Source organism: Tiliqua scincoides, chromosome 3 (assembly GCF_035046505.1).
Source record: "Tiliqua scincoides isolate rTilSci1 chromosome 3, rTilSci1.hap2, whole genome shotgun sequence".
Classification (NCBI taxonomy): domain Eukaryota; kingdom Metazoa; phylum Chordata; class Lepidosauria; order Squamata; family Scincidae; genus Tiliqua; species Tiliqua scincoides.
The window spans coordinates 192,460,465-192,484,888 of record NC_089823.1 but is presented as its reverse complement, the minus strand read 5'-3'; the positions used below and the strand labels follow the sequence as shown (position 1 = coordinate 192,484,888).

At 43.5% G+C, this 24,424-nt stretch overlaps 1 protein-coding gene across 4 annotated transcripts in view; it reads right to left on the bottom strand.

Moving 5' to 3' along the window:
- ARHGEF4 (Rho guanine nucleotide exchange factor 4) overlaps positions 1-24,424 on the bottom strand; it is a 207,665-nt gene that overhangs the window by 97,924 nt on the left and 85,317 nt on the right. The window lies entirely within an intron of this gene.

Below are 24,424 nucleotides of genomic sequence, written 5' to 3'. Positions count from 1 at the left end.
GCTGCAATCCTACCCCCACTTACAGGAGTTAAGTTCCATTTACTATTATTGTTAAAAACATATACATAGTAGCTTGTTAAAAGAACATGTCTGTAACATTTCCCCCAATCCAGTCACATACCATGGGAGCATAAAGTCTAATATATTAAAAACAAAATATTGAAATGAATAGGGGCCCACCTGAAAATGGCTTGCAACCCACCTGGTGGGCCCGACCCACAGTTTGAGAAACACTGTTGTACATTATACAATAAAAAACCAGGGTTACCAGAGAGTGTACATTCACAAGGGATGAATTCTACAGATATTTATTTATAGAAATAAATCTTCCTCTATGGTATTTCAACCACTACAGAAAGTTGTATGAATCACATGAATGAATAAATAACATTTCAACTGAAGTACAGACCTCCGGAACTTAACCTGCAATGAATATGAGAACTACCTGTACAAGTAGTGTGAAGGGCAACATCTCAAACTGGGTTGGAGATTCAGCAAGGATACATTCTTAGGATTCCATGGCTGTGTTATATGGAAAGGTTCTGTCTCCATATACTTGAAGAGTCTGTGAAATGAGCTTGGCGTCCAGCTTTCAGTAGCTGGCCCCCAAGTCATATTAAGGAAGCATTGTCAAATACCATTTTCTTTCTCCTTTTTTTTTGTACAGATATGCCAGAAATGGTTTTGTAGGTAGCCAGAAGGATGCAACATGCCGTTGCAGACACAGCTCCTCTCCCTCCCTCCCTTTCTAGCAGACAGTTCAGAAGTTGAGAAGGTAGAAAAGGGTCAGCTTCAAAAAGAACGGCATTCTCAGTAATGGACAAACCACATTCAGTCACACAGAAAATCTCTGCAAACCTTCCTATGATGTCTGCTCCTGCTTGTGTTTATATGCTTTCAGCATTTCTGTCTTTCCGGACCACAGTATCCTGGCATTCCATGTTCCCTTCCAGCCAAATTCACAGGATGAGCATGCAATGGTCTCCTTCTGGGCTTTCATCTAATGATAGTTTCACTGCTTGGCACTGCCCAAAGTTTTATTCTGGGTTAAAACAGATTTTGTGTTTGGTCTCTTAGCACACAATTCCAAAATTATTATGCATTTAAAACGGGTGAGAGGAGAGAGAAAACTCCACTGAGGAGGAAAAAAAGATAAGGAATGAACAGGCTACTGTGTGGTATGTCTCTTATCTTCCAAACCGCCATGAGAGCTTGATACTGAACCAAAATGTGGGGTGTGCCTGGGACCTCTCAGTAACAGCATAAACTCAGGATTGGCCAGGGCACGTCTCCAAATGTCATTCCTGCTGAGAAACAATTCTTTCTTAAGGGAACAAGGCCTTCCAAAGAAGTCAGGCTGGTTGGCAGCACTGGATCAAATTATTGCATATCTCCCTTTACCATAAAGCAAATTATATGCAGTGGAAGACTACTGAGCAAAGGAGATTGGTTTTAATGCTGGAAGACACAGCTCACACTTAAGAGCTATGGAAAACAGGTGCTCAGGTTGACTCAGGACATTGCTCCTCTACCTCCTTAAATACTGCCACCAACTCTATGCACCCCCTTCTACCTAGACAGGGTAATCCTTAGTGAGGGAAAAGCTATTCAGAGACAGTATCTGTGGAGAAAGCAGCAAGTCTTTCCAGTCCTCTGGGCAAGACTTGGCACCTTCTCTTTTTTTCCTGCTTCTCTACCAACTGGACATTTATTTATTTTATGGACACATGGTCATGCAGGTTTAAAAAGTTTCTGCCATGCAATTCTCCCCTAAGAGCCGAGTTGCACTTAAGCAGCTTGCTTAAATACCCAGAGGAAAGGGATTAAGGTTCAAGACAAAGAGATTAACCAATAAAGAGTTTTATATTCTCTCATATACAAATGACATCAAAAACAGGCTTAGGCATGCTCACATCTCCCAGTGAGGGACAACAGCTTCACCAAGTAAATGCCAATAGGTTGCTACAGGCACAAAGCCACTTCTAAGCACAGAGAGAAGTGGGATGAGGGGGAATCGTGTTTCTAGGTGGTGGATTCAGTTTGTTTCTAAGAGGTGAATCAGTTTCTAGGAGGTGGATTTTCCTGGCTCAGTGATGTAGATTCAATTATCTCAATGACATACCTCCAGTTTCTATAGATTTTCCTGCCTTAATGATAGAGATACAAAAAGAGTGATTTTCTGTTCCATATGGCTTCCATATATCCCTGTGCGTTGGTGCTGTTAGCCCACTGAGCAACACAGACTGAAAGGCTCAGGGCTGTGACACAGTTGTAATCTTAGGGTTGCCAGAGGTCCACAACTGGCATGAACAGTGCAAGAACTACTAGTCTTCAAGAAAACCTCCCCACATTCAGTAAATGCAAGGAGGGAGAACCTGGACAATGCCCACCAGCCATGACACCTGCTCCCTTTGGGTATCTAAGAAAAGTCATTTTGTCATGAACGCCAAACATTCACTTATGAGGGAAATGGCCAGTGGTCTGATTGACTTCACAAGCACAGGCGGTAGAACGCTCACCCTGCGTTTATTGAACTGAATGTGAGGACTTTTTGAGAAAAAAAGTCATTGACCTTTCTTGAAAACAACCTTTCTACAGGAGCCCCTGAATACCTTCAAAGCCCAGAAAATGAGAGTACATAAGAAAAACAAGTTATCACTTCCACCTAGCACCTGCTTTTCAAAGGAGACATATTGAGCTGATCAATGTAATATCACAAATATGTTTCAAAGTCATTTTTTGTTACTCGAGCAACCACAGCAAGTCTCAGATTTAAAAGCACCAAAAGGAATGAAGCAAAGGTGTGCTTGGGAGGTATGTTTATAGGTGTGTTGAGAGTCTAATATTACTTTCCCTGAAGGCCCAAACAAGTGATGTTATTGTGCCCAGCAAGGATTCCTTGGTACAATGGGATGCAATAAAGTGCTAATTTAAATTTTTCTATAATAGCCCACAGTTTCCTTGGGGGTGGGGACAACTACAAGACGTATCACTTTATAAGAAGTTTTGTCTACCGTAACAGTACAAGGATAGCAAAATAACTGCCACTGCAGCAAACAGCTCTGTTTCTTAGCTTCGTTCCCTTCATTCACCAAAACTGCATTAATTTCAGATTTACTGCAATAAAAATAAAGCTTAAATTCTGCAAGTATTCTTGACCCAAGATTCCTTTACTAATTACTTCTTGGAACTAACACAGCAGCCTCCAATAAATTCCTCGGAATGGTGGTTACTATCAGTGCAGTCCATGTCCGTTGCAGCCTCTAGTTTGGGGTTATGCTACTGATAACTGAGACAGACAGACCAACTAGATCCACCATGAAACTATGCAATGGCAAACCAATTCCAGCCCACCCGAGTCTCATAAAGGAATTTCTCGTCTTCTACGACTGCAATTCGGACTGTTAAAACTTTCTCTCTGAATTTCTTCCTACCATTAAATTGTGGTGGGCTTGAGAACCTTGACCCAAATATTCTTTTTTTGATGAATAAGTAAATTCCACTGCACTGCAGAGAATGGCAGAAGATATCTTTAAATCATAAATTAACCTCAGTAACGGGGAAAGCATCAGCAAGAGGAGACCATGATCGTTTACATGTCTACAAATAAATCCTACATCAGCCCAACACAAATGCTAATACAGTACAAGGTAACTTTTAAATGCTTCCAGAATGGCTGGCCTCTCCACTTCATTGTCAATATGTAAGAGTTCCCTAAAATTCTTGCAATGAAAGAAACAGCAGTGGAGCGTTCCTACCGCCTTTAAATCACAAGCCTCCACAATCTCTCATGAAATGCTGTGTCTGCCATATGGTGACCCAGTCTTGCTGACCTCAGCCATGTAAGACCCCCACTGGCATCAATTTAGTGAGTAAATGTCAACGCTCCACGAAATTGTCTTCTGGCTGAATGGATGCTGTGGTGCAGGGAAGGAAACAGAGCCGGCTTCTACAGCCCTGGCATGCTGCGACGCTGTTTCCTATGGAGAGTGTCACAGGAAAATCTACTCTCAACATTTATGACAGTGACTTGCTATTACTATTCTAACCCCAACCATGTCAAGTTGATGCTCTGTTCTAGTGAGGTGACATTATTTGCACATGACCATTCCTAAGCCCACATTTTCCCACTCCATCAGGAAATCATTAACTGGGGTGGGGGGGGAGAGACTAGATATACCTGTACAGCTTTCATTGTACTTTGTTATCTTTAACCTCATATATAAATGGTGTTCCTGTGGAGCTTTTCCTGATTTCTACCAAGACAGGTGCACAGCACATCAGCCGAATGCAATATGCAATCTATACCTTAAAAAAACCATAATAACCCAGTACTTTGAAACCATATTAAATAAACTGCCCAGTTCTGAGACAGGCCAAGTTTCGTGCTGTGAGGATCTCATTATTTTTCTAATCTTCTGATTGAAAATCAAGGATTTTCAAGTCTTTATTTGTCCTCACTGTCACCATATGAATGAAGTCGGTCACTAATATCTCAGTTTTGCCGAACAGAAACTGAGTTTAGAAGAGAGTGATTTGTTCAAGGGCACAGCTTCCTGAAGGCTACTGGCACTGATTGAAGATTTTCTGCATACGAATATTGTGGATCCTCATAGGCAACTGTAACTGTTCTTTACTCAGCGTGTGGTTGGTCTGTGGAACTCCTTGCCACAGGATGTGGTGATGGCGTCTGGCCTGGATGCTTTTAAAAGGGGATTGGACAAGTTTCTGGAGGAAAAATCCATTACGGGTTACAAGCCATGATGTATATGTGCCACCTCCTGATTTTAGAAATGGGCTATATCAGATGCAAGGGAGGGCACCAGGATGCAGGTCTCTTGTTATTTGGTGTGCTCCCTGAGGCATTTGGTGGGCTGCTGTGAGATACAGGAAGTTGGACTAGATCGGCCTATGGCCTGATTCAGTGCGGCTGCTCTTATGTGGCACTCCAGATATACAGAAGCTATTTGAGGTAGAAACGACACCATAAGAGTTGCCCTACTGGATCAGAAAATGATCCATCATCCAGCATTTTATTTCCAACAGGCCACCAGATGTCTCTGGAAGTTCACAAGCAAGATGAAGACAACAGCCCTCCCTATTATCCAGGTCCAGTCCCTCCCTAAGGTCAACTGAGGCAGTTTCCTCAGGGCTCAATCCTATTCAACTTTCCAGTGATGATGCAACTATGCCAAAGGGTTTCCTCTGTATCCTGCAGTGGGGAGGCAGTCATGGAGGCCTCCTCAAGGGAAGGGAACATGTTCCCTTACCTTGGGGCTGCATTGCGGCTGCATCAGTGCTGGAAAATTGTTTAGGATTTGGCCCTCAGGCACTTGCCACCCACCTCCACCTATGCATCAATACCATCTCCTCTACACTTGCATTCCATTCCTCACTTCCTTCTCAGATCCAGGGAAGAGAAGAGGACAGGCAGCAGCTGATATGCCTCCAAGTAAGGGGTAGCATTTGATGCACCAACAACGGTCCATGCGTAGCTCCCCCATCTATTATGCACAAAAGTCTGTTTTGCATGCATTGCTCCTCCTGACAGATTTAGTTCCCACTCATTCACAAAAAAGGGGGGAGATTCATTGCCCCTGAGTATCATACCTCATTCCCTAGTGAGTCAGAGCCCAATCCTATCCAGTTTTCCAGTGCCAGTGCAGCCATGCCAATGGGGCGCGCACTGCATCCTATGGTGGGGAGAGTGTCACAGTGGCCTACTTAAGGTATAGGAACATTTGTTCCCTTACCTCAGGGTTGCATTGTGGCTGCACTGGTGCTGGAAAGTTGCATAGGACTGGGCCCTTCTCAAGCACTGAGAAGATTTTTGGAAAGTCAATCACAATGATCCTGGAGACAGATGAGCAGAGAATCAAAGCAAACATGCTCTGAAGGCACATGAGGACCAGGCAAATGGAATTTTAGAGAAGATATTTGAATCAGAGCTTAGATGAAAGGCATGTGCCTGCTATGGATAAGGGTGGCTACTGTAAATAAAGAGAACATCTGTACAATAAAGGCTTGGGATGTGAAAATAAGCCTCCATAAGGTTGACTGGGGTGAGAAGATCCCCAGATCTGATCACTATGGATTTGACTATCTGTATGCAGAATTTGTTTGTTTGTTTTTTAGATCACAATTAAGGTGCTTCTGATGAAAACTGTCCCAGGCTCACTATTATTAGCTACGGTAAAGAAAACGGAGAACACCCTTAATAAACTTTCAAGCTGCGGGGCCTCCTTTTATTACATCAATTTTCAAGAGGTGCTGACTGACTTCCACTGTGTGCTGATGTTTGTCTAGATCCCTGAGTCATGGCACCCAAAAACTAATGCCTAAGAAGATGAAAGAACTGGAATGAATCATCCTTGCTAGTGGTGTCCACTGCCAGGGATCAATAGCAGATGTCATCCAACAACATCCAAATATGGCTTCCTACTCTCAAGGTTGGGAGAAGAGGCTGTCTGGCATCAGGCAGAACAATTTCTTAGTTATTTGGATGAAGGTTGGAATACAAATGTGCTAAGTAATAAAGATAAAAGCATCGGCAGTAAGATTAAATGCCTGATAATAAATTATAAAGAATAATAGTCTTTTTTGAAATTTTGCTTTCTAAAAGGCCCAATATGTAGTTTTTCTAATGTTTGGCTAATTATGCAGCTGGAAAAACACTTGTCAAAATGGCTCAGATTAAACCAGCTCAGAACTGCTGCAATTAAGAGGAATGTTTATATTTGTGTTTCACATTCTTCCACTCCAGATATCAGCAACAAAACACAAGAGGTGAGAGGTGGGACAAGGGCTCACTCCACTGCTTGCTGTTTCACGACTGTGATGCAGCAGCGGCAGCAAAGGAAAGGCTGGCCTTGCTTTGTGCAAGGCCTTTTATAGGCGTGAGCTATTGCAAGACCTTCATTCATTCATATAGGTTCCATGTCTAATGTATTCATTTATGTAAATTTATGCAAATTTGAAACGTAAATTCATTATTTCTTTTTTTCCTGGCCCCCAACACAGTGTCAGAGAGATGATGTGGCCCTCCTGCCTCACTACTGCTGCTCATCCTGGTGAGTAGGGAGGTGTGGGGTGGGGCCCGCAAAAATATGTGGCATTGGACCCTGAAGCCCTGCTCCTGCCCCTGTTCCCTTCCATCCCAGGCCTCCAGTGGCACCTTTCCTGCCCCTGCTGAAGAAGGAGAGAGCAGACAGAAGCCCGGTTCAGTTATTAAGGCTTGCATGGACCAATCCATGAACTGCAGATAGAAGTGAGAGAGCTGATTAGTCCCTCTCCCATGGCAATGCACTTCCGCAGTCCATCCCCTGCCCTTTGCATGATCAGCATTTGACTGCAAGCACAAATGCTGAGAAATAAGTTTCTCCTGTGACTGCAGGAGAAACATTTTCTGTGATCAGCACTGGTCACTGCAATCACTGATTGGGGGTGGGCTTGAGGTGCATGTCAGCATGGGAGTAGGGCTAAGTGGCATGTTCTCCACCTGACCCCCCAATGCAGAGACTTGTCCATGTGAGCCAGAGCAACTGAACAGGGCTATGTAGACTTACAGAAGTCTGGGATGCTTATAGGCAGGGCTTTTTTTCTAATGGAACGCGGGGGGACGGAGTTCCGGCACCTTTTTGCAGGGGCCCCTCCCCTTTGGAGGCATTCCAGGAGGGGGGGAGCAAAACAGAGCCATTCACTGGGTGGGTGCTGGGGGGTGCAGGGTGGGCAGGTGCCTCGCCCCTGCCTGACTGCACAACGACCCACTCCTGCCCCCATCTCCAAGCTTTCACCTGAGCCCAGCCCGCCTCCCCTCCCCCCGCGCTCTGCTTCCCAGCACAGCTTCCAAGCCGGTGGAGGGCGTGGGGGACACGCGCCAAGGACGGGCTGCGGCACCCACGGAACGCCCAGGTACTGGCTTGGCGGAGGAGGAGGGGAAAGAAGCTGGCTGGTGCAGCCCCCGTGCCAATCTGCAGCACGAGCCTAGGCGTGTCTACTCAGAAGTCTCATTGTGCTCAATGGGGCTTGCTCCTGGGAAAGAGTGCACAGCCTTGCAGCCTGAGAGCCCAAGCATGTCTACTCAGAAGTAAGTTCTATTGTGTTCAATGGGGCTTACTCCCAGGAAAGTGTCATAGCCTTGCAGCCTGAGTAGACAGGCAGAGGAAGGGCTCTGTGGCTGCAGTCCTCTCCACACTTTCCTGGGAGGAAGCCCCACTGCCTCTAATGGGCCTGACTTCTGAGGAGACAGGCAGAGGAGGGGCTCTGAGGCTGCAGTCCTCTCCACACTTTCCTGGGAGGAAGCCCCACTGCCTCTAATGGGACTGACTTCTGAGTAGTCAGGTACAGGATTGGGCTCTGAGGCTGCCATCCTATCCACAGTAAGCCCCATTCACTAAAGTGGACTTCTGAGTAGACATGCACAGGACTGGGCTCTTAGGCTGCAATCCTGGGCACTTTCCTGGGAGTAAGCTCCATTGACTAGAACGAGACTTACTTTAGAGTAGCCATACCTAGAATTGGGCTCTTAATCCTGGCAGAGATATATATCTGCACCCGTTTTCACATGCTAAGGGCAGGTGAAAAGGGATTCTACATGTGTACAACGTGCTGTCCAGCCTTGCCAGAGATCCTCCTCATCCTTCCCCCACAAGCATGCCCTCCACCAGCCAGCGTTTGCAGCTCCTCTCTAGCAATGCACAGCAGCTGCTCTGGGCAGCAGAGAACATACAACTGCATGCCAAGCGCCTTCCCAAAGACACAGAGTATTTTGATACCTGAATTAAACCATATTTAATCGCTTGTTTGCAAACGTAGCTGTTTCTGTGTGCACCTAAGGACCCCTCTCGTGTAAGAATTCCTTTTTTGTTCTTACTCCCACAGTTGCTTAGAGTAATTTTACTACATGGAACTCATGTAAGCCATTTTTCGGAATCCATTCACTGCTTCCTCTCCTCAAAGTAGTGCCACACTACATACTACACACTACAAGTGCACCTGTACAGTATTTTTCCCCTTGTGTAGAAGTAGCAGCTAGGGGGAAGGGGGTGTGGAGATTGATAACCCAATCCTATGCATGTCTACTTAGAAGTAAGTTCATCTTTAGGGGGGAAGCACATAAAAATATTTTATTTCTCCAATAGAAAATGGTTTAAAAATAAATAAATAAATAAATAAAAGATTAACAAGTCGTGAGTTCCTGCACCTTTTTATTTACAAAAAAAGCACTGCTTATTGGAGACCATATAAATTTCTTTACTGATGGTTCAGCAGGAAAGGACATACCCTTTCAGAATCAAATGGGAAGCATCATGCTGTCTCAGGGACATCATCCTAGTTTGCATATCAAAACAAACACAGGAAGAAAAATTTAAAAGAAATACTTCCTGCAGATGCTTCCGCAAGAACAAAGACCATCCCACTGAGATGAATCCCACCTTGCCTACGAAAGATCCTCAGTTTCTGAATTTTCCTATCTGTCAGAGGTTGTGCATGACTCCCACTCACAGAGTCAAGCAGTAGCTTGTAGACACAACTTGTGCTTATTTTCTGTCCTATAAAATACCAAACTGTCTCAGGATTTTGGCTTTTGCCTGTGCAATCTTATTCTTCTTTGTGGAGGCTACGGAGTTTCCTCGTAACAGTGATAAGTTTTCCCAGAGCACATGAAGTGCCACTTTTTATCATTTCAGAGTCCCACACATTTAACCATTTCCAGTCTGTTCTCTCCTGAGTGCCTCAAATGATTTGTCACTGCTTCGTATTTTGATTTTAAAAATCAGAATTGCAGCTCTTTGAAGGGAAAAGCTCTCTGTGGGCTCCTTGAGTTAATCTCCAGTTTTCTCACTAATCTATATCCCTCCAAGCATCCTAACTACATACATGATCATTTGATATTGTTCCACATTTAGGAAATGCATCCCTACTGCAGTCAAGGCTGGATATATGTTTTGCCCTCTCCCTACCCCAAAATGCTGCACCATGCAGAAGACAATATATATTATAACCCTAAGAATTATAGACACAATCACTTATGGCTGCACTTCTACATACACTTAACTGAGAATAAGCCCCATTGAATACAATGCAAGTTAATAGCCATAGGATTGAACTGCAGCATGAGGAAGACCAGAAACTAGGCCCAGAGGTGGCCCATCCATGAGACCAACTGAAGCAGTTGCTTCAGGCAGGCAGATTGATGAGGAGCGCCCACCTTCATCCATCCCCTCACCTCCATGGCTTCTCTTCCCTGAATTGGAAAAGATGGTGCCAGAACAGAAGTGTAGAGGAGAGTTGTCTCTGACATTTTATCCCACCACTTTCCCACATGCTAGCTCTTTCACTTGCACTGGTTCAATAGGATTGAGCCATAAGGCAACAAATTATCTAAAATCTCTAAAGCACTGTAAAAAGGGTGTGAACTCAACAAAAAGCCTCAAAAAGATCCATGGAAGTGCTTAAGTCCTGTGGTGGGGATCTAAGATGTAGGACTCAGCACTGAATCTTAGCTCCATTCTCAAGGTCTGCTACTTGTACTCTTCCTAGCTCCAAATTAGAGAAGCAAGTGCATCCTGCCTAATGATATGAACAACTGATAATTCTTTAACACCATAAGAATGAAGAGTTTGGGGGCCTCCTAACTCAGTGCCCAGATACTGTACTATGCACTTTAAATACTGATTCAGGCAGCATCATAGGGTGCATTTTGCAACCTTTCTCCTACAAGAAGGAGCACTAGAAATGTTGGTGTTTTAAAATATGAAAACAGCAGTTCACAAGAGGCCAACGTCTGCACCAGTTTCCAGAATCTTCATGGTAAAACTCTTAAAACTTGCGCAACTCTGCCTGTGTTTTCATCATTATGCTTTTAGTCTAGAATGTATGATTGCTCTTGGTTACTTCCTACTATCTGCCATACCCATTTGCTTCAGCAAGACCACGAACATTGAAACAGACCATGAAAAACCCAATTAATGGGTTTTAATTATCATTTCCTGTTGGTTAACTATTAGAACCTTTGACTTCTAAACATATTCTAAGCATATTCTAAGCATTTACCCCTGCTAACTGAGTAAGAGGCACTTTTTCAAGTGGGTGCTCCTTTTTTTAGCAGGGGGAGAGTAACTGGCCCACCTCACCCCAGCACTGTCTGTTCTAGTGGCTGTCGGCTGGTATTCATTTGCATCTTTTTAGATTGTGAGCCCTTTTGGGACAGGGAGCCATTTAGTTATTTGATTTTTCTCTGTAAACCGCTTTGTGAACTTTGAGTTGAAAAGCGGTATATAAATACTGTTAATAATTAATTAATAATAATATTCTGCAATTGGAAAGTCTACCAGGTTGTTGTGTTTTCTCATGACTATTTTTGTAGACCACCAAGAGTACAGGGATGCGCCATGCAATTTATTGCAATTGAAATGGCTAAATAAGCTGCTGTAACATTGGGTGTGGGGAAGGATCTGATTTCCCTTCAACCGGTGATTCCCAAACTCTGAGGCATGGCTTCCTGGGGAGCCACAAAAGCCAGCCAGGGGAGTCACAGAATCCTTGTGAAAAGCCCACTGCCGTATCCAATGTACAGGATTGTAGCCCTAATGGGGAGCCATGGCCAATGGCTCAGAAGGTCAAGGGAGCCACCAGCTGAAAAAGTTTGAGAACCACTGCCTTAAACAAATTCATCCTCTGTGCCAGAAATTAGAGAACTACCAACCTGAGTGTATGGTGGGACATCAAAATCTGGACTGTGGCAAAAACTGGGCTTCGTTTTGTGCTGAACAAAGATCTTGAGAAGGAAGCAAGCAAGGAATGATGCACCTGGCCCCTAATTTTGCAAAGCTTCAGGTCTGAATATCAGATTATTTTTACCACATTTGGGGATCATGATAATTAGTTCTTTGCATGCTTCCTAATGGAAATGTCACACTGAAGTATGGCTGTTTAATAATGACAGAATGGAGCAAACCTACTAATCCCTCACCATGACATCAAGCCATATTGATGTAACTATGTCAATGCAATCATTTCCATGACAACAGACCAGCATGTTCCAAATATAGATGTGCAAAAACTTCAGGGGAGAAGGAGAAGCTAGAGATAAACAGAAAAGATCGACCAAGATTGCCAGATTCAGATTGCAAAAAAGGGAGACTGATCAAGATTTTTGCTTATTGAATAAAATACAATCAAACACCACACAGTTTGCCATGAGGCAGTAGAAGGTCATCTAGTCTGCCCCTTACCATTCTGGCCAAAATGGTGTTTAATCCACTGTTTTTGATGGGGATTCCACTATTGTGGTTGAGAAGTATATATAAGTAGCACTAAAACCCAACCAGCTCTGTTTAAGTCCAGCTAGCTTCCATTTTAAGAACATAAGAATTCCAATGGTTCAGATGAAAGCCAGCACCTTGATTTCACAGCAGCCAACCAGATGACGCAAGAAAGCCCAGCAACAGCATATGTGAGCAAATGGTCCTCTCGGACTATTGCTTCACAGCACCTGGTATTAAGAGACGTACACTTTCAATCTGGAAGTGGCAGATCGTCGTCATGACTAGTAGCCTGACAGACTTGTCTTCCGTGGATTTGTCTAAACCCTTATAAAAAAACCAATGTCCATCACCACCTTTTGCAGCAGGGAATCCCATAAATTAATTGTGCACTGTATGAAGAGAAAACAACACACATTTGTAGACACATTTATTTCTGGATAAGGTTTTATGGACTCCAATCCACTTCATCAGATGGAGAAAGGGGAGTGCTATCCATAAAGGCTTGTGTTGAAAAAATTGTGTTAAGTCTTTAAAAGTACTACAAAACTATTTTGCTACAGTAGACTAATATGGCTCCCCTTTGGAAACTGTGTAAAGTACGTACTTCCTATCATCTGCCATGAATCTCCTGCCAGTCATTTTCTCTTTTTTTCTAATTTTTCTGATGAAAAATCAACTGAGCACCAGGGAAGTACTCAATTAATGATGGTTTAAGCAAAATCAGCTCTTTCTCTGGAAGCTTCCCAACAGGATCCCCAACTGAAAGTGCAACATACAGTCTGTGACCTTTGTTGATGGGCATTTCTGTACCCAGTGAACATGTCTCAAAAAAGACATAGTGGAAATGGAAAAGGTGCAAAAGAGAACGACTAAGATGATTGCTGGGCTGGGGCACCTTCCTTATGTGGAAAGGCTATGGCGTTTGAGCCTCTTCAGCCTAGAAAAGAGACACCTGAGGGGGGACATGATTGAGACATACAAAATTATGCAGGGGATGGACAGAGTGGATAGGGAGATGCTCTTTACACTCTCACATAACACCAGAACCAGGGGACATGCACTAAAATTGAGTGTTGGGAGAGTTAGAACAGACAAAAGAAAATATTTCTTTACTCAGCGTGTGGTTGGTCTGTGGAACTCCTTGCCACAGGATGTGGTGACAGCATCTGGCCTGGACGCCTTTAAAAGGGGATTGGACAAGTTTCTGGAGGAAAAATCCATTATGGGGTACAAGCCATGATGTGTATGTGCAACCTCCTGATTTTAGAAATGGGCTATGTCAGAAGGCCAGATGCAATGGAGGGCACCAGGATGAGGTCTCTTGTTATCTGGTGTGCTCCCTGGGGCATTTGGTGGGCCGCTGTGAGATACAGGAAGCTGGACTAGATGGGCCTATGGCCTGATCCAGTGGGGCTGTTCTTATGTTCTTATTTTTACTCTCTCTTGCATGAGTTACACAGGCTGGCCCATATATGAGGCCAGCTGACACCGTAACCTCAAACAACAGGTTAACAAGGAGCACCTCTCTCTGCCTGCCCACTTATTTCCACTGTTCCTCTTCTTACCCCTGGGCTGGAAAAAGGAATATGAAGCAAAGAGAGAGCAGAGAGTGATGGATAAGATGGTCTAACAGGGGTTTCCAACCCCCGGCCCGGGGGCCAGATGTGGCCCGTGGCAAGCCTCTATCCAGTCCACGGCCAGCATCTTGTCCCCTGAAAGCTCACTTTGCCAAACATGACTGGAACTATGTCCTGGTTGCATCTGGAGGGTGTTCTAAGGGCCAGAGAGCTTGAATGAATGAGCCCATTCATTCATTTATTCACACATCTGAGTTCCATCCATTTTATATTTAAATTTTTTTTCCAGCCCTCAACACCGTGCCAGATATTTGATGTGGCCCTCTGGCCAAAAAGTGTGGAGACCCCTAGCCAGTTCCTCTCGTCTCTTCCACACTTCCTCTTTGTACCTCCCTTCCTCTTCCTTGTCCAATCCAGGGAGTGGGAGGGGCAGAGGCTGGTACATTATAAAGTGGGGGAGGGAGTATTTGGCATGCTACTTCAGACATCAATCAGGCTGTCACTGGAACTGACTACAAATAGCCAGGATGGATAAGTTAGTTATTAACATGATGATGATGAAAACCTGCTAATGGAGAACCTCATTCTTCACAGAAGCTGCTAAATGCTAAATTTAGTTTTGCTTAGGACAGTTTTTTCTTGTTAACAAATAAAGGGCACAATCCTAACCCCTTATGTCAGTGCTTTCCAGCACTGGCATAGCGGTGCCAATGGGACATGTGCTGCATCCTGCAGTTGGGTGGCACTCACGGAGGCCTCCTCAAAGTAAGGGAATGTTTGTTCCCTTACCTCAGAGCTGCATTACCCTTATGTCAGTGCTGGAAAGCACTGACATAAGGAGTTAGGATTGCGCCCAAAATCTCCCAAAAGCACCAGACGCGTGACATACTTTAGTTCGGCTGCTGCCAAAGTCAGATTATGAAAAGCAAGGACTCTCGATCATGATTAATTCTGGAAATTGCATTTGCTTATTTACCGAGTCCTTCAATCAAAATATTTGCTGCATTTTCAGGTGTTCTTGGGTCTTTAGACCTTATTATTTTGCATTCATGTTTGAATTTTTGGCGAAAGCATAGAATTGTCATGGCCTCTGGCTAGCAGAATATATTTCACTTACTTGCAGTAGTAGCAAGCTTGCTTTCTTTGTTGTTGTGGCAACAATTGCCTCAGAAAGGTGAGCAAAATAAATTATTTTCAAAAGACACTTACAGTATAAGGCAATTAGTATTTTCAACCTTTTTCGTCTCATGGCACACTGACAAGGTACTACAATTGTCAAGGCACACCATCTGTTTTTTGACAATTGACAAGGCATACCATGCTACCAGTGGGGGGCTCACATCCTCCAATGGCCCTACTAATAAATGACCCTCCCCAAAAATCCCATGGCACACCTACAGACCATTTGCGGCACACCAGTGTGCCATGGCACAGTGGCTGAAAATGGTTGGTATAAGGAAAGGAAAACCAAAACAAAACTCCAATGACCTACTCCATTACAGCTATACAAAGTATTTCCAAGAGACACCCCCCCCAAATCTTGATGTCTCTTTTGCATGCGTGGGTTGAGGGGACACAAGGATCAGACTCTGCTAGAATGGAATGCCCAGTGTGTTCACTTTGGGAAGGGTCTAAATAAACCTCTAGTGCCAGACCAAATATATGCACACCATATATGCACTGTATGCCTGATCACAACAAATATACTATTGATGAGGAAAGCTGCTGTTTAGATTTGGATTCTCTAGGAATGTATGCATAAGAATAGCCTTTGATATGGTCTGAACTATGATAAATGACTTTAGTAGTGCACAGTCGGGAAACAATGAACAGTTGTGTTAAGTAGGACTGCTGCAGTTTCATGTGCATTTTGTGCCAAGAACAGAGAGGAAAGCTTTATATGCCATTTACTTCTAGCCCTGGACCTGGCACTGGCTTTGACCAGCTTGGGATGGATATTTTCAGTGGCTTGGTTACCATTACATCAGAACACTCTGGGAGAAAGGCTGTAGTTTTGTGATACACCATTTGGGCAATTTCCGGCATGTTGGTTTTTAGAGACAAAACCATTAGGGTTAGCATATAAAGAAAGAAAAGCATTCCCACAAGTCCCACCACAATCAAAAGCTACATAAAAATGTATTGTCTGAATGAAAACTATAAAACTAAAGTTTTGAGTCACGATCCACAAGCCATAGGATTTCTAAAGGAACTCCACAGTTCACAGACCTTTGTTCTAACAAGCTTATTTTAAAGAAGAGCCATTTAAAAGAGATGTACTGGTTTCAGAAAACAATTTATGGCACACCTAATGAATCTTTGCATTCAAAATAATGGGTGGAGACTCACTATTGTTGAGTGGCATACTATATACAGAGGGTAGGGAAACAGCCTCTCCCACCCACCCTACTTTACATAACAGCATGTTTCGGCCATGTGTGATTCTTCCTCTCTGATTATTAGGAGGTATAATGAGTAATTAAACAAAATGCTCCTAAAATGCCCTGCTTTTTGCAGTTTAATCTTAACTATGATACAAAGGAGCCCTTTTAACCTTGCTGTGAACCACCTACCACCCCAAGGAAATCTGTCCCTGGCTCTCTGAAATCTAACACAATGTCCTGTCCCGTCCCCCCATCCCCTCCCCCATTGCTAAGGCCAAATGCTCATGAAGAAAAGCAGCTCTTCAAAACCATGGAAGAGTTGCATACAAGATCTGACAACATAATCAGTTTGGGCTTACACATGAATGCCTGTTGAACTGCAACTTGTAAGACATTTCTGAGCAACACAGAGACTACTTAAAGCTGTACCTAAATCAGCATATCCCCACATAAACTGAAGGGTAAGGTGCCATTTCTACAGCTGCAGCTCTTGCTCATGGGAAAGCATCTTATTGTCATTCCCATGACAAAAGATAAGAAGGAATTATATCCATTATGCTTCATTCAGTCACAGGTATTTCACCCATTCCCACAATGCTGAACACATATACACCCCATATACACATATATACTTGACTGAAGACTAGGCACTCACAAAATGTGACTGTTCATTGCACTGGAATGTCTAGGTGAGAGCATCCTTGGGAGTTAAAATAGCAGCAACAGAAGTTCCTCTGAAATGGCAGGACTGTGCAAGTATAATGAGATGGCAGCTTGCTTTGGGCCCAGCCCAGCATGATATAGATGGACAGGAACTGTCACTATATAATAATAATAATAATAATAATAATAATAATAATAATAATAATAATAATAAACTTTATTTTTATCCCGCCCTCCCTAACGGGACCCAGGGCGGCTAACAACATAGTAAAAAAATAAAATTTAAAAACATTAATACATAGCAGATAAAAACATTTAAAAACACATTACAGAGGCCATAAAAACAGTAGTCAGATTAAAGACAGAATAAAAGAACAAGTCACCGAGGAATCAAGCCTGTAAAAAACTAAAAGATGTATAAAAATGTTAAGAAGGCCAGAAATCAGAAGGCTTGTTTAAACAACAGTGTTTTCAGGCCTTGCCTGAACTGAACACTATATGGGTGGACAAGGACTGCCTGAGATGGACACTTATGTCCAACCAGGCATAAATTTCATGAATTGGATATGCCAAAAGTGAGGTGCGAAGAGGTACAGTAGAGGCACTACAGGGGACATGGACTTGATAAAGCCCTAGTGAGCAGAGATGAGTAGAAAGGTGGGATGTGTGTGTAAGCAATGAAACACTGCACTGTTAAGCTATGATCATATCATATTCACGGCCATTTCAGTAACTGCTGTTTCTCAGTGTAAACTTCAGAAATGTAACTTGAAGGTTGAAGCCGCTGCATAGCTTGTCTTTATTTGGCAGCACCTCAAAATATTAGTGGTTTCTTCAAATGTTTCTCTTTAGAAATGCTTGTGCTACCCCTGATGATCATCTTCTCTGCCCTGTTATTTCACCTGAGGATTGTGCCCTTTAGAGCCCCTCTGCCTAGCCATTTGTGACTCCTGGTTGGATCCTCTGGTTGTCAAAGCAGCAGCCCACCCCAGTTTTCCCCAGGTCAGCTCCAAAGCAATGGTCACTTTCCAACCAGCACCCTAACAATCTTCAGGTGCCTGTGTGCTAGCAGAATGCCACAGTGCAGTGAGGCCCAAACTAAATGTTGGGGGGGCGGGGTGCATGGCTACTGACAACCCACATCTCCCTGTTACTAGCTAGCAAAAGACAGTGCATGTCATGAGCATGCTTAGTTATCTCCTTTCCACCAACCCCAACCCCAGTCACAGCTAATGTTGTGGAGGTGGAGAAACACTTCATGTGACAGAAGATGTGAGGAGGAGATACATGTCTATGGCAGCCACACATCCCTTACACTGATTAGACTGCACACCTGACAAAGCACCTTTAGGGATATCTGTACAGAGACTGCACAAGAATTTCAATGCATTTTCCAAAACCTTGTAGTACCTTACATGTGCACAGGGGTGGGGTCTGGGGGTGATCAGGTTGGGCCCGTGCCTATCATGGACTACGGATTCATGCCCCTTAGAGGGCCCACAGTTACAGTGGCAATGATGACAGAGACTCTCACTGCCACTGCACCTGACACCTCATCTACTAGTAGGAGCATTCCCCAGAGGCAATTCATCATTGTGAGACCTCTAGGACATGTTCCCAGTTGGGAGGAGCTGCCACCCACTGCTGGCAAGCTTGGGGGAGCATGAATGCCCCGTGCGCCATGGGAGATCAAGTGAAAAACTTTGCCACAAGGTCTCAAGTCACCTGGTAATAGTACTGCTCATGTATCATGCACATATGATGCTGCAGTGGTACCCAAACTGTCTCTTTGAAGTCTAAAACTGGCTTCCAATTTTCAAAGCAAGGGAAAATGTAGCTTTCTAGAATCATAGCCTCATAGCTGGAAAGAAACATAAAGCCCTGTCCTTAGGTGGGAGGCATCCATCACCCCAGAGCCATATGTAGCTTCTCTTATTAGGTGGGGCTTCAACTACATGAATGGGAAATCAGTTGTCCCCTCAAGCAGTGAATCAGAAAGCAATAACTTTGGGTGCGCAGGCACCTGTCTGCAGTCCCCACCACCATGAGAGCGCCCACCTCTGCCACCTTAGAGCAGGCCAATTTCCCTGCACAGCTATGTGACCTAGTGGCAGACCCCACCAATGACTGCACCAAGTGAGAAACACATACTTTTTCCTGTGGAATCTGAAAAGAGAGAAGGTGAGGAAGCAGGAGAGGAGAGCACTTCTGGGTGGAACATCAGCTTCCACAGATTTCTTGCTTTTAACTACAATTGTTCAATTTGTAAAACAATCGTTCATTAAATGGAAGGTGTCATGTCACGAAGAAAAAGACAAGTTTTACTAAGGGCACAGTACTAACCAATATTCTAGCACTGACTTAGCCACAATGCAGGCCCAAGGTAAGATAACAAACTTGCCCTTACTGTGAGGAGGCCCCCCTAGACTGCCTCCCACTGCAGGATGCAGTGCATGCCACATTGGCGCAGCTATGTAAGTGCTGGAAAGTTGGTTAGGATTGTGCCCAAAATCATTCTACATGGAGCAAACAGTGCTCTAGCTGGGATGGGTCATCCACTGACCTCACCCTGACTATAGCCCTCTCTCCAGATTGATCCTAGATCCTCCAGGAACCTAGAATGTGCCCCAAGCAGACAGCAGGTGCAGTGGGGAAAGATTTCTGCAGAGAAAAAAACTTGAGGAATGATGCAATTTCTATCCTTCTGGTTTAGACTGACAAACCACTTTAAAAAAATAAGATAGACATTATGATCTGAGTCCATATGTATTCAACACTTCCGTCATATAATTACAGGCCTATATCTGCGTATATCTGCCTATATCTGGGGATCCCATGTTTTGCAGATTAATTTATCTGCGGATTGGGCTCATGGGATACCTGAGCCCATCAACTTCAGAGGGTCCTCTGAGCCCAACAGAGGCAGTGGTCATCTGTCCATAGCCTCTGCCAAACTCAGACTGCGCCTTAAGGTTAAAAAAAATGTGACTTCCGGTTTCTCAGTGAAACCGGAAGTGACGTTTTTATTGCCTTATAAGGCATTAGGAGGCCCAGGGAGGCGAAGCTCCTCTCAGCTTCAGAGGGGGGGGGCATTCGCCTGTATCCGTGGTTTCACTTAACTGTGGAACCACTACGGATATGGGGGCATGCCTGTATTTCCATGGCATTACCTTCCTGGTTAGTTCTCAGATGTCGACAACCAGATATGCCTACAGTGAAGGATCTGGTGCTATCAATTTCATTCTGTTCTTAGAACTGATGGCTTTGCATTTATCCCAGGAGCCAGCATACTTCAATATAAGCTGTTGCACATGGAGATCAAAGCTAATTTGCTCCAATAGACAGGACCCAGTTATTTTTAAAAGAGAACAGGAATTAATAACACCCTTTAATGATCTAGAAAATTATTGAGAGACTTTTTACCTGGAGGCACAAGCAGAAATCAAGGAGGAGGGAAGGAGGTTAAGAATTCATCGGAGTAATTTATGATGATGGAGATGATGCCTCCTAACTTACAATATGTTGAATCAAGCATGAAATACAATGCATGCACTACTATACGCTTTGGGGCACCTGCTGGTTTATTTTTGTCTTTGAAAAAGTGCCAAATGCATCTTTCGTCATTTCCCTCTTGTATTTTCCTTCCAATTTCCTCTGAAGACATGACCCCAAAGGCACAAAATGAAACCACACAGACACTGCAGTCCATGAACAGTGCTCTGCACATCAATGTATCAAGGTAACGTCTAGACAAAACCATCTTAAAAGAAAAACCTCACAGACTAAACAAGAAATGTGCTCCCCCTTGTTGCCTGTCTTCTGAAGCAGAACTGCAGTCTTGTAAATCTAAGCTTATCACTAGGGCTGATGGAACCCTGCAAGCTCTTTTCCCTGAAGGCTCCAGAATATTAGTCCTATGCCACCCAGAGCGGATAATTTGTTGACACCTGAAGCATCCCCAATCCTTTTTGTGACTGTGAAAGGAGGTCCATTTCCTAGGTTAACTAAGACCTTCCAGGGTTAATGAAATCTTTTGATAGGACTAGAAGAGATGAGATTATTTTGAAATCCAACTCATAATGTTTAAAATCCAACTTATCTACCACAGTCAACCCACATATGTTTCAGCATGCCATACACTGGACAGGAGGAGTGAGCCTGCTGAATGCACTCTGCACCAGGATGCACAGAGTTAACCAACCCAAGCATGAAACCAAGGCACATGCTACAAGGAAAGCAACCAACAAATTTTTGTCTACTGCCTTTTGGAAAGCCAAGTCCTGAAGGCCTCAAGGATGAGAAAAGCCATGTGGGAGAACTGGGGAAACAGCTTCAGTCTGAAGCAGAAGCCTGTGTGAGTGGCTGGGCCTGTATGATCTCCTCAAGGACCTGAACAGTCCTAAGAACTGGTGATGGTTGGCAACCTTCAGTCTCGAAAGACTATGGTACAAGCCTAAAGCACCCAGTATTCCCAGGCGGTCTCCCATCCAAGTACTAACCAGGCCTGACCCTTCTGAGAACTGGAAAAGAGATATAGTTGTAAGACAAGTTGTGCTTCTTTTCTCCCCTCGCCAATCTAAGTTTATGAACTAAGCTTTGCCAATGATTAGTAAACCGCTTTGTGAACTTTTAGTTGAAAAGCGGTATATAAATGGAATTGTGACTCAAACAAGTGTCCTCTGGGAAAACAGGTTCTCTTTTGCAAGTCTATAAATGGTCACCATGTCACCCCCCCCCCCCCCAAAAAAAATCCGGTCCCCAACATGGTGACCATTTATAGACTTGCAAAAGAGAACCTGTTTTCCCAGAGGACACTTGATTGAGTCACAATTCCATTTCATCCAGCGTCTTATAGTGAGTTGGGACAGCGCACAATGCCCCACAGAAAAGGAAGGAAAAGGTAAACCCTTGGGCTGGGAATAGCTTACCTGAGGAATAATGACCACAAAATAAAAGCATAATGTTCCATATCATCCATTTAATTGTCCTTTAATTATGGTTGCTTTTGCTTCCTCAACTGTTCTACTCCACATACATTATTCTGATTTCTGTCGGCTGGATCCTAAGCATAATTAGTCATGACTGCGGAAGTTAACTGCGACTATCTTCCTTAGTCATGACTAACAACCCCAATCCTAACTAACTCCCCACGCAGAGATGCAGTGGAGTCTCCCCCTCTGATCACTCTAGCTCCTTTTTGCTTTATACTTGGGATTCATTCTTCTTAAATATGGAAGACTAAAATGAGAGTTTGTATTTGAAGTGAGATCTCACCAAAGCTTTGTATATGGTACTAGAAAGAAATACTCTGATCACTACATGCAATAGACTGTGTTTGCCTTGTATGCAGCTGCATCGCTGTTGGCTCATATTCATCTGACTAACCAAGACAAACATTTCTCTTTCCTGCTGTGTAGATCCCAGCTGATGAGTCCCTAAACAATAGCACAGCCACACATTTCAGTTAGCCTCCAGATGCATGACCTTCATGCTATTGGTTTTCATTGGTTGTATTGTTCAGATTCATGAGGTTACCCAGTGTGTCCTGCATAATGTCCCAGTCTTTCTTTCTCTTTATTAACTACTACACCTAATTTGATGTCATCCAGAGACATTATCAACAGGTGCCTATTTCTTGCAAAGGTGCAGCTTATGTGCCTTTGAAACAGGATACTTTGCATCTATTGCCTAACTTGTGAAATTATTCCTCTGTACATGAAAATATTTTGTCAGAATAGATAGTCCACTCAGTTTTCTCAAAGAACATCCAATGAGCTCAATCTACCTTGGACTGCAGTGTCAGATATCAGTACTATTGTTCTATCAGAGATCTTCCACGTAAACACATCCACAGAACTATCTTCAAGACCGCTTCAAGAATGCAAAATGATATACTATGACTGACTTTCAAAAACAAATGCAGCTTGTTTTGGAAGACTGTGAAGATAAAATTCCTGTAATGGAGCACAGGAATTGACAGTGGTTCATCTGCCATTTTCTAATCTTACTTTATCCCATCTGTAAGCTTGGAATAATATTATATTTCTAGTGTGGAAGGGCACACTCTTATCAATATTAATGTTCACTCACACTCACACACACACACACACACACACACACACACAGACCTGTGAAAATCACAAAATCAATTTGTTTCATATTAGACATTTCCTGTGATGTCATCAAAATGTAGACAAGGAAATTGATTTAAGGGTTAATTACACTGAACCTGCTTGGTGGCTTCTGAATCTAGACACTGACCACCTGCCTTACCTAGTCAGTCGAATATCAGATTTTAAAGCATAATTAAATTAAGGAACTAAAGTCATCCTATTTGCATGTTTATTATCATCTTGCTCCCAGCAATGCCAGGGAACACCAGTGTGGGAAGTCGAGGCTACTTCAGAGCTTTCCTAGTCAGGGGATCGATATTGACAAAGTGTCAGGAGGCAGATTTAAAGCTACAAGTAAAAATGCAACTCAGTTTTAACGTTTTTCTTTCTCACTCTCTTCAAACACATATTATGTACCTCTGCTCACCTGAGTCTTGCATGCAAATCACACAATGCCATTTCAGATGCTATCAATATGGAATTATCTTCCTTTTGACTTTAGGAAGACTCTGAGTATTAATTGCTCAGTCTATTTACCACAAGCAAGAGAGATCCCAGTCAGGATTGCTTCAAGATGGCCTTTAAGAAAAAAATCAGTCATCAGGAATTCTTCCTCTGACAAAATTCACAATGCTTTGCAATACTGGTGTTCTAACCTTTAAAAGCCTGAAAGTTTCCCTCTCTACAAAGAGGGATAACTTGGCAAGGCATGTATTACCATACCAATGGAAAGCTGAGCAACTTGGGGGGGGGGGCAGGCCAGGAGAATTACTACCAAAACAGATGAGGTCTTGAAAAGATCATCAATATGTGTGGTCACAAGCAGATTGAAGGACACCTTATTTTCCCCAGGACAGTAGGAATAGGATGGTTGTCTGACCTAAGCCAGTACAGAGGTATGATAAGGTGCTCTAAACGAAGGGATCATTAAGACCTCACCAGCTCCCAAATCTGAGCAACAAGGAGCTGAGTTCTTTGTATAGCCCAAAGGATGAGCCCCTAACCTTAACACTAAGGCATCTTTTGGTGTTTAGCTCCAAGCCACTGTAGGAACAAAAATGCACCCAAAACCTTACCTCTACGCAGGGCACACAAAGCATATTAAGGGCAGCATAGATATTTTATAATCCCTCACTAATACTGTGGCTTTCACTAGGTTACCACACAGTTATAATTGCAACAAGGTGAACAAGATCTCTCACTCAGAAAGTACTGAAGACCAGTCTCACATAAACTTGGATTTTCCCATGTTTAGTACCTGCACATCTTATGAGACCTGCATTGTTTCCACAGGGTGGCGCTATGCCTCAGGGGACACAGAGGGACATAAGGTTAGTTAACCCTTAGAAATTAAAAGAGAAACCTGACCATTCCAGCAGAAAGCTGCTGCAAGCAGCAACAGTGGGTTTGTGCAGAAC